Here is a 7500-nt window from a genome sequence, read left to right on the forward strand (position 1 = left end):
ATTCCCCAACATCTTTACTCCATTGCACCCTCACCCCTGGCACAACCCCAATCTACAGGCAATTATCTCCCATACCGTGGTAGACATTTTCGTTCCTAAAACAAGACGCATACCTTCAATGAATTAAAAATTCTTCCATCATGGATTTTGGGCTAGACATTTTTTTTTTGTTTACAGAAGCCGTTAGACCCGTTCAGATCTTTAGTAGCAAAGAACTCAAGTCATTCTATTAATTTTACTCATTCCTTTCCTCCTTTTCAGATTATTGCGAGATTCTGTTTTTCTCAACTACTGTCTTGAAACCGATTGCTATACTGGCTCGTATGAGAATATGGCATTGGATTATATTAGCAATAAGAATAATATATATGCATATACAATAAGAGAATATAGTGTAGCCTTTTGTTCAAACTAAGCTAAGTACGTTTCTACAGCATGGCTATATTGTATTATATAATACATTATTTCATCGGTTGAAAATGCCCGAAGTAGTGAATTGGTTATATGATTCCTGTTGTGTAATTCATATTACATAATCTCACATTATGCAATACATTACGAACAAATATATAGCCATGCTATCGAAACCTGCGTAACTTAATTTGGACAAAAACTACTCTCTATTCCTATGCTTTATTACAGTTACCCCACGTTACATGTACAACAGATGTTGCTATATACATCGGATTTATGGAGTATTTACTATCATTTAACTAGTTAATATTGTGCTGCTCACTTTCAGTTATAACAAAACAAATTTTACATTAATCTGAAGGGTTACTCTACACTTTTGTAGAGTACAAATTTATTATCCTTAAACAAAAATAATATTAACATGACTTTGAAGTTTCAGCCAACTAAGACATTATGGGACTGTGACACGTTGAATTTAATCTTAGTTTTATACAGGTTCTGTTCAATTAAAATATTCCTTGGGTACGTGGGTTTGAGTGGAGTAGTTATTAGGTTGTCGGGTGGGTTGTGATGGAGAGGTGCTTTGAGGAAAATTTTATTGATTAAATTTGGGATTATGTTATTGCTTAGAATTTCTTCCTACCTGTACAACTTTGTAAGATTGTGTGTATATTAAGACATATTCGCTTCAGGTCATGAAATTGTTCTTTAGAGTTTCACAAAATATGGAGATATGTATAGGAGGTTTCTTGATCAGTGGATGTGCTAGTTATTTTTTTGTTTTATTGGATTTAATCCTTTCTTTTAGTTATTTTTTGTTTTATAGGCTTTAATGCTTTGCTTTGACAATGTAACGGTCAAAGGTTCAAAGTTTAGTCCAGTATTTAAAAGCTAAATAACTGGGTATCTTTTACTTGTTTCAGTCATTTGACTGCGATCATGCTGGGGTACCCCGCTTGAGGAACATTCGGTCGAATGTATCGATCCCAGTACTTTCATTTAAAGCCTGGTACTATCAGTCTCTTTTGTCGAAACGCTAAGTTACGGGGATGTAAACAGACCAGCACTTATTGTCAAGCGGTGGCACGAACAAACAGACACAAAGACACACACACACACACACACACACACACACACACACACACAGATATATACGATGGGCTTCTTTCAGTTTCCGCTTACCAATTACATTCACATGGCTTTGGTCGGCCCGAGGCTATAGAAGACATTTGCCCAAGGTGCCACGCAGTGGGACTGAACCCGATACCATGTGGGTGGAGAGCAAGCTTCTTACTACACAATCAGGCCTGCTCCTATATGTAAGTCAACTTTTTTTCTAATGGAATTTTTTAAGGGTTCACAAAACAACGTAAGTAAGTGGTATGTTTTAGCTGGTCAGTTTCTTTACTTGTTGTTTTTGTTTTTGTTATTTATGGTGTTTCCTGTTTGTATTTGGTAGAGTGGGGTTATTAGTCGGACATTTCATGGTGGTGTTAGTATAGAATTCTGCTTATCGCTTCATCACCCTCCAGAATACACATAGTAATGCTCAAGAGATTTAATGTCTGGATAAGCAAGTTAGGCAGGTCATTTCACAAAGTATATTAAATACAAGAAATACAAAAAATGTATGTATATTTACATACAAAAAGGTCTGACTTACACAGAATAGAAATGATATCAAGAATTAAAGGGGTTGAAGAAAAGTATTACAAATCCAACAGCTGTTTCTGGGGGATCGGTGGTTCAAAATATATAAGTAGTTATGCATGTATATTCTCAATAAAGGGTTTCGTTTTTGTTTTCTACCTTTTTCCGTTTTTCTTCTTTTCGTGCACGAACGTTTCAGTTTTAATAGCAGCGTGAATTGTCGTCTTTTCTGATATGATATCGATTTCTGGCGTAGACCAGAAGCCTTAGCTGCATAAGAAAAGAATAAGAAGAAAAAAGGATTGTCTTATACTCATGGTTTTCGTAATGTTATCAGGAAATTGACAATGGTCAGAAATACAACTGTAAAACAACCATTAATGATTGGTTGATGTTACAAACCTACTGGTATGATAATCCTAGTTGACAACCATAACACTCAACTAAATATTCTCATCTGTCAACGATATCTGAAATTTGTCTGTCAGTAACTGAAAATGCTTTTTGCTAAAATAGCGGGTGAAGTTAATCGCTTCATAATAGTATAGTAAAAGTTATTTTACTTAGCTGTGGTCCACTTCGTTGTTCATTTATTCGAAATATTTTACTGAAACATTTAGAGTAGGCACCACTTGTGTGTTGAAGGTGCTGCTGTTCTCCGTCTCTGAATGCAGAAGTCGATGTCTCATCAGACGACGAAGAAGTTTCATAAGTGCTTCGGCCCCTTCCACTGCGACACCAGAATAGCTCGAGGTCATATCTCTCACACAAAAGAACAGATTTTATTGAATCAGATGTTGAAACTCTGGGCTTAATGTTTCAACCATCCTCACTGCTCGTCCTTACTGCATCGCTTGTGCTTTTTCTTGAGTCAGATGTAATAGCTTGTCTTCTCAGCGGCATAGGATAATTTTCTGCAACATTTTTTTACTCCTTTGCAGCTAGTCCAAGTCTCCTGAACATCAAGTGAACTCTGATTCCAGCAAATCCTCTAACACCCATCTCTTCAGGAAGGCACATTGCATCCCATCCATTGTTCTCACAAAGTTCAACCAACTCACAGTATTTTTGTCCTTCCTGAGGGAAGCGCCTCCGATGTTCGCTTCCCAGTGAACTATTAGCTCCGCAATCTTCACTACGTTTCTTCTTTGTACCATATAACAAGGTCGAGTCTTTTTGCTATAAAAACTGGGTAGTGATATTTACAATAAAGGTCAACAGAGAACTACCAAGTTCATCCCCATTTTCGCTCATCCTTTTTCCTTGGGGGTGGATAGCTTGCACAGTTGACCTTCCCTACAAATTTCTTTTCTATGCTCCACCACCTGCGGTTTTTCCCCGTCGTCAATATGTCTTACCCTCCTCGTCACTACATCAGCCAGTACTCTAAGTACTTGACTATGCCACTATATGTATCGATATGTATCTGTTTTCCATGCCTAGTGGGAAATAGGAAATGATGTGCATCATCGTTCCAGCCTTAACATATTTTCACAGACCACTCGCCTCTATTTTGCAACGCTTGTCCTACTAAAATTAAAATCCAAATTTCTTCCTAGTGTCTCAAAAAATTCCACACTGATTAATATGGTTTTGGGTACACAATGACTGAGAAAAGAGACTAAATGGGCATGGTAAGTCAAGTACTTAGTCATAGATTTGTTCGTTCAGAACAAGAGCAGGACAAACCAAAACAACGATGCTGACGTTATGTCACTATATAAAAATATGTAAAGATAGCTGAGTGTAATATTGTACAGTTTGGGGACACCAGTAACAGTGTTAACCAATGAAACATTATGCAATATTCTTACCAGGTTCTCTCGGGTGTAATCAATAAATAAATGAATAATCGTCCCAGGCAGTTGTGATGAATGTTGTCAACTTTGTGATTTTTAACATGTTTGTATTAGCTAAGTGTATCACCAGGCTAACCCATATAATATTTGAGCTTAGGGATTCAAGTTAAAGGAACATTCGACAAATATTCGTGATAGGCTGCAGCAACTCCTCATAAATTCTGTTTAGAGTTACAAGAACGAGTGTTCAAGTTGGAAGAAAAACTAACCTGATTTATGCTCGCCTATTGATCTGACTAAGTGGAGGCACAATGGCCCATTGGTTAGGGCAGCGGACTCGTGGTCTTAGGATCGCGGTTTCGATTCCCAGACCGGACGTTTAAGGTGCCATGCAGTGGGACTGAACCCGGAACCACGTGGTTGGTAAGCAAGCTACTTACCACACAGCCACTCCTGCGCCTATATAAAACTGTAGAACGATATCTAAGACATAATCAAAATATTTAACATAATACTTTAGACTATACACAAAAGCTGAAATTTTGAGGGGAGCACGAGGTTCCAGCAGGGGATGGTGGCGAACCCTGCTGTACTCTTTCACCACAACTTTCTCTCACTCTTTCTTCCTGTTTCTGTTGTGCCTGTAATTCAAAGGGTCAGCCTTGTCACACTGTGTCACACTGAATCTCCCCGAGAACTACGTTAAGGGTACACGTGTCTGTGGAGTGCTCAGCCACTTGCACGTTAATTTCACGGGCAGGCTGTTCCGTTGATCGGATCAACTGGTACACTCCTCGTCGTAACCGATGGAGTGCCAACGATCTGACTAACTACAAAACGTCTCTGATAGTAGTGTTAGGAATAGCAAATTAATATTTTAGTTCTAAATTAACACCGAGAATTCATTTTTAACACTCATGACGATGTCTGACAGATATAAATCTGATTGACATAGACGCCAAAAAGATTTCGTATTATTTAACTTTTCATTTCCGTCTATGCAATCAAACTGATTGAAACCAATAAATGCATAGTAATGAATAGATATGCTTGAACGTCAAAATATATACTGACTGTCCCCTAAGGAGGGCTAGACTTAAACATTGTACTGATCGTTTAAGATGAAGTTTCAATTCTGGAACATTTAGTGTAAACGAAAAAAACTGTTTCAAAAGGATAAGAAACTTATTAAGTCCTTCTAATCGATAGCTAGAAGATGTTTTACCTACAATCCGACACCTTAGAAGAATTAGCAATGATTGATAACATATCACTGATGCTGTTATGTACATAGCTCCTGTACGTACTTAAGTTTTTATATAGCACAGTTTACCTTGCTACTAACAGATAGCGACTATGTATGGTACAGCATATCGTGGTAAGCAGCAAGTGTACTGCTCGCAGCGAGTTTAAAGTTTTATCATTGTATATACAATGGTAAACTTACTCTGGCTAAGCTGATCTAAATATACAACATAATGATTAGCAAACCGAACCAAAGATGAAACCTCTAAATAGTCGCTCAAACGGCTAGAAATGGCAGGTAAATCTTCCTATTATGCATCATGTTGAAGTGTTGCCCAAAGTACGCTATGCCCGAAACTCGGGATCATATGCCTTTGAAAATAGTTCTACACGAACAGGGCTCGACTCTGGAGTAAACAAAATCAGCAATATAAAAGTTACGGAGTGAACGAGACAGCTTCTACTGAGTTCGTTGGGTTGGCAGAAAGAACATCTTGTCCTCACCTTTGTTGTTAACACATTTCGGCTGGTATACCCTCCAGTCTTCATCAGGTGTCTTTATTATTATTATTATTATTATTATTATTATTCAGGTCACTGTCTGGAATCGAACTCGAAATCTTGGGATTAGTAGCCCGCGCTCTTAACCACTACGCCATATGCCCACAGGCAGGAGGAAATACACTTGCTGAAGACCTGACTTTGAAAATTGAGTAGTAGTAGTAGTAGTAGTAGTAGTAGTAGTAGTAGTAGTAGTAGTAGTAGTATCATCAGCAGCAGCAGCAGGATCAGTAGTAATAGATAAAGAGTAACTATAAAAAAAGCACCCATCACCACCAGTGTGTTTGCCATACAGACTATATGTGTGTGTGTGTGTGCATATATATATATATATATATATATATATATATATATATATATATATATATATATATATATACATATATCTATATATATATATATATATATATATGCGTAGGTGTGGCTGTGTGGTAAGGAGATTGCTCTCCAACCACATAATTTGGGGTTCAGTCCACTGAGTGGCACCTTGGGCAAGTGTCTTTTACTATAGCCTCGGGCCGAGTAAGTTGATTTGGTTGACGGAAACTGGAGGAAGCTCGTCGTATATGTGTATGTGTGTGTGTGTGTGTGTGTGTGTGTGTGTGTGTGTTTGTGTATGTATTTTTCCCCCACCATCGCTTGACAACCGATGTTGGTGTGTTTACGCCCCGTAACTTAGCGGTTCGGTAAAAGTGACCGATCGAATAAGTACCAGGTTTACAAAGAATAAGTCTAGGGGTCGATTTCTCCGTCTAAAAGGCCTCCAGTATGGCTTCAGTCAAAATGACGTTCGAGGGCGGCGAACTGATAGAATAGCTAGCTCGTGGGACTAAGTGCTTAACTGCTTATCTTTTAATCTTACGTTTTAGAGTTCGAATTTCGCCGCGACTGCATTTGCCTTTCATCCTCTTGTGGGTCGATGGAATAAGTAGCAGGCAAAATACTGCATTCGATGTAAACGACTTCCTCTCCTTTCAAAAAAAATTGCTAACCCTCTGCCGAACTTTGAAAGCATTATGTTCAAGATTTCGATGACGGTGAGCTGTGAGAATCATTAGCGCATGGGAGAGAATTCTTAACAGCATTTCTTTCAAACGTTACCTTCTAAGTTCAAATTCCGCAGTTTTCGAATTTACCTGTCATCCTTTCGGCGTCGATAAACTATGTACCATTTGAGCACTGGTGGGGTCGATGTAATTAACTTTTTGCTCCCCTCAAAATTTCAGCCTTTGTGTATAGTCTAAAGTATTATGTTAAATATTTTGATTATGTCTTAGATATCGTTCTACAGTTTTATATAGGCGCAGGAGTGGCTGTGTGGTAAGAATCTTGCTTACCAACCACGTGGTTCCGGGTTCAGTCCCACTGCATGGCACCTTGGGCAAGTGTCTTCTACTATAGCCTCGGGCCGACCAAAGCCTTGTGAGTGGATTTGCTAAACGGAAACTGAAAGAAGCCCGTCGTATATATGTATATATATGTGCATATCTATGTGTGTGTGCTTGTGTGTCTGTGTCTGTCCCCCCAACATCGCTTGACATCCCATGCTGGTGTGCTTACGTCCCCGTAACTTAGCGGTTCGGCAAAAAGAGACCGATAGAGTAAGTACTAGGCTTCCAAAGAATAAGTCCTGGGGGTCGATCTTCTCGACTAAAGGCGGTGCTCCAGCATGGCCGCAGTCAAATGACTGAAACAAGTAAGTAAGTAAAGAGTTAAGGTTGTTAAACACAATATCTGAACACGTGTTGTGACACGCAGAATAATGCTTATTAATGATGTACAGAATATGTGCAAATTAGAAAGGATAATAATTTCAATATATTTTAATATA

General features: G+C 38.5%; 1 protein-coding gene across 3 annotated transcripts in view; it reads right to left on the minus strand.

The window, feature by feature from the left end:
- Positions 1 to 732: 732 nt before the first annotated feature.
- Positions 733 to 7500, minus strand: part of LOC128249403 (uncharacterized) — a 162529-nt gene continuing 155761 nt past the window's right edge. The window contains exon 6 of one of the 3 annotated variants that reach the window (XR_016244400.1): positions 733 to 2334. The gene's annotated coding sequence lies outside the window, so the exon portion shown is untranslated. The remainder of the gene's footprint in view (positions 2335 to 7500) is intronic. The other 2 variants (XR_016244401.1, XR_016244399.1) reach the window with 2 other exon arrangements.

This window comes from Octopus bimaculoides, chromosome 1 (assembly GCF_046866305.1).
Source record: "Octopus bimaculoides isolate indiv1 chromosome 1, ASM4686630v1, whole genome shotgun sequence".
Taxonomy (NCBI): domain Eukaryota; kingdom Metazoa; phylum Mollusca; class Cephalopoda; order Octopoda; family Octopodidae; genus Octopus; species Octopus bimaculoides.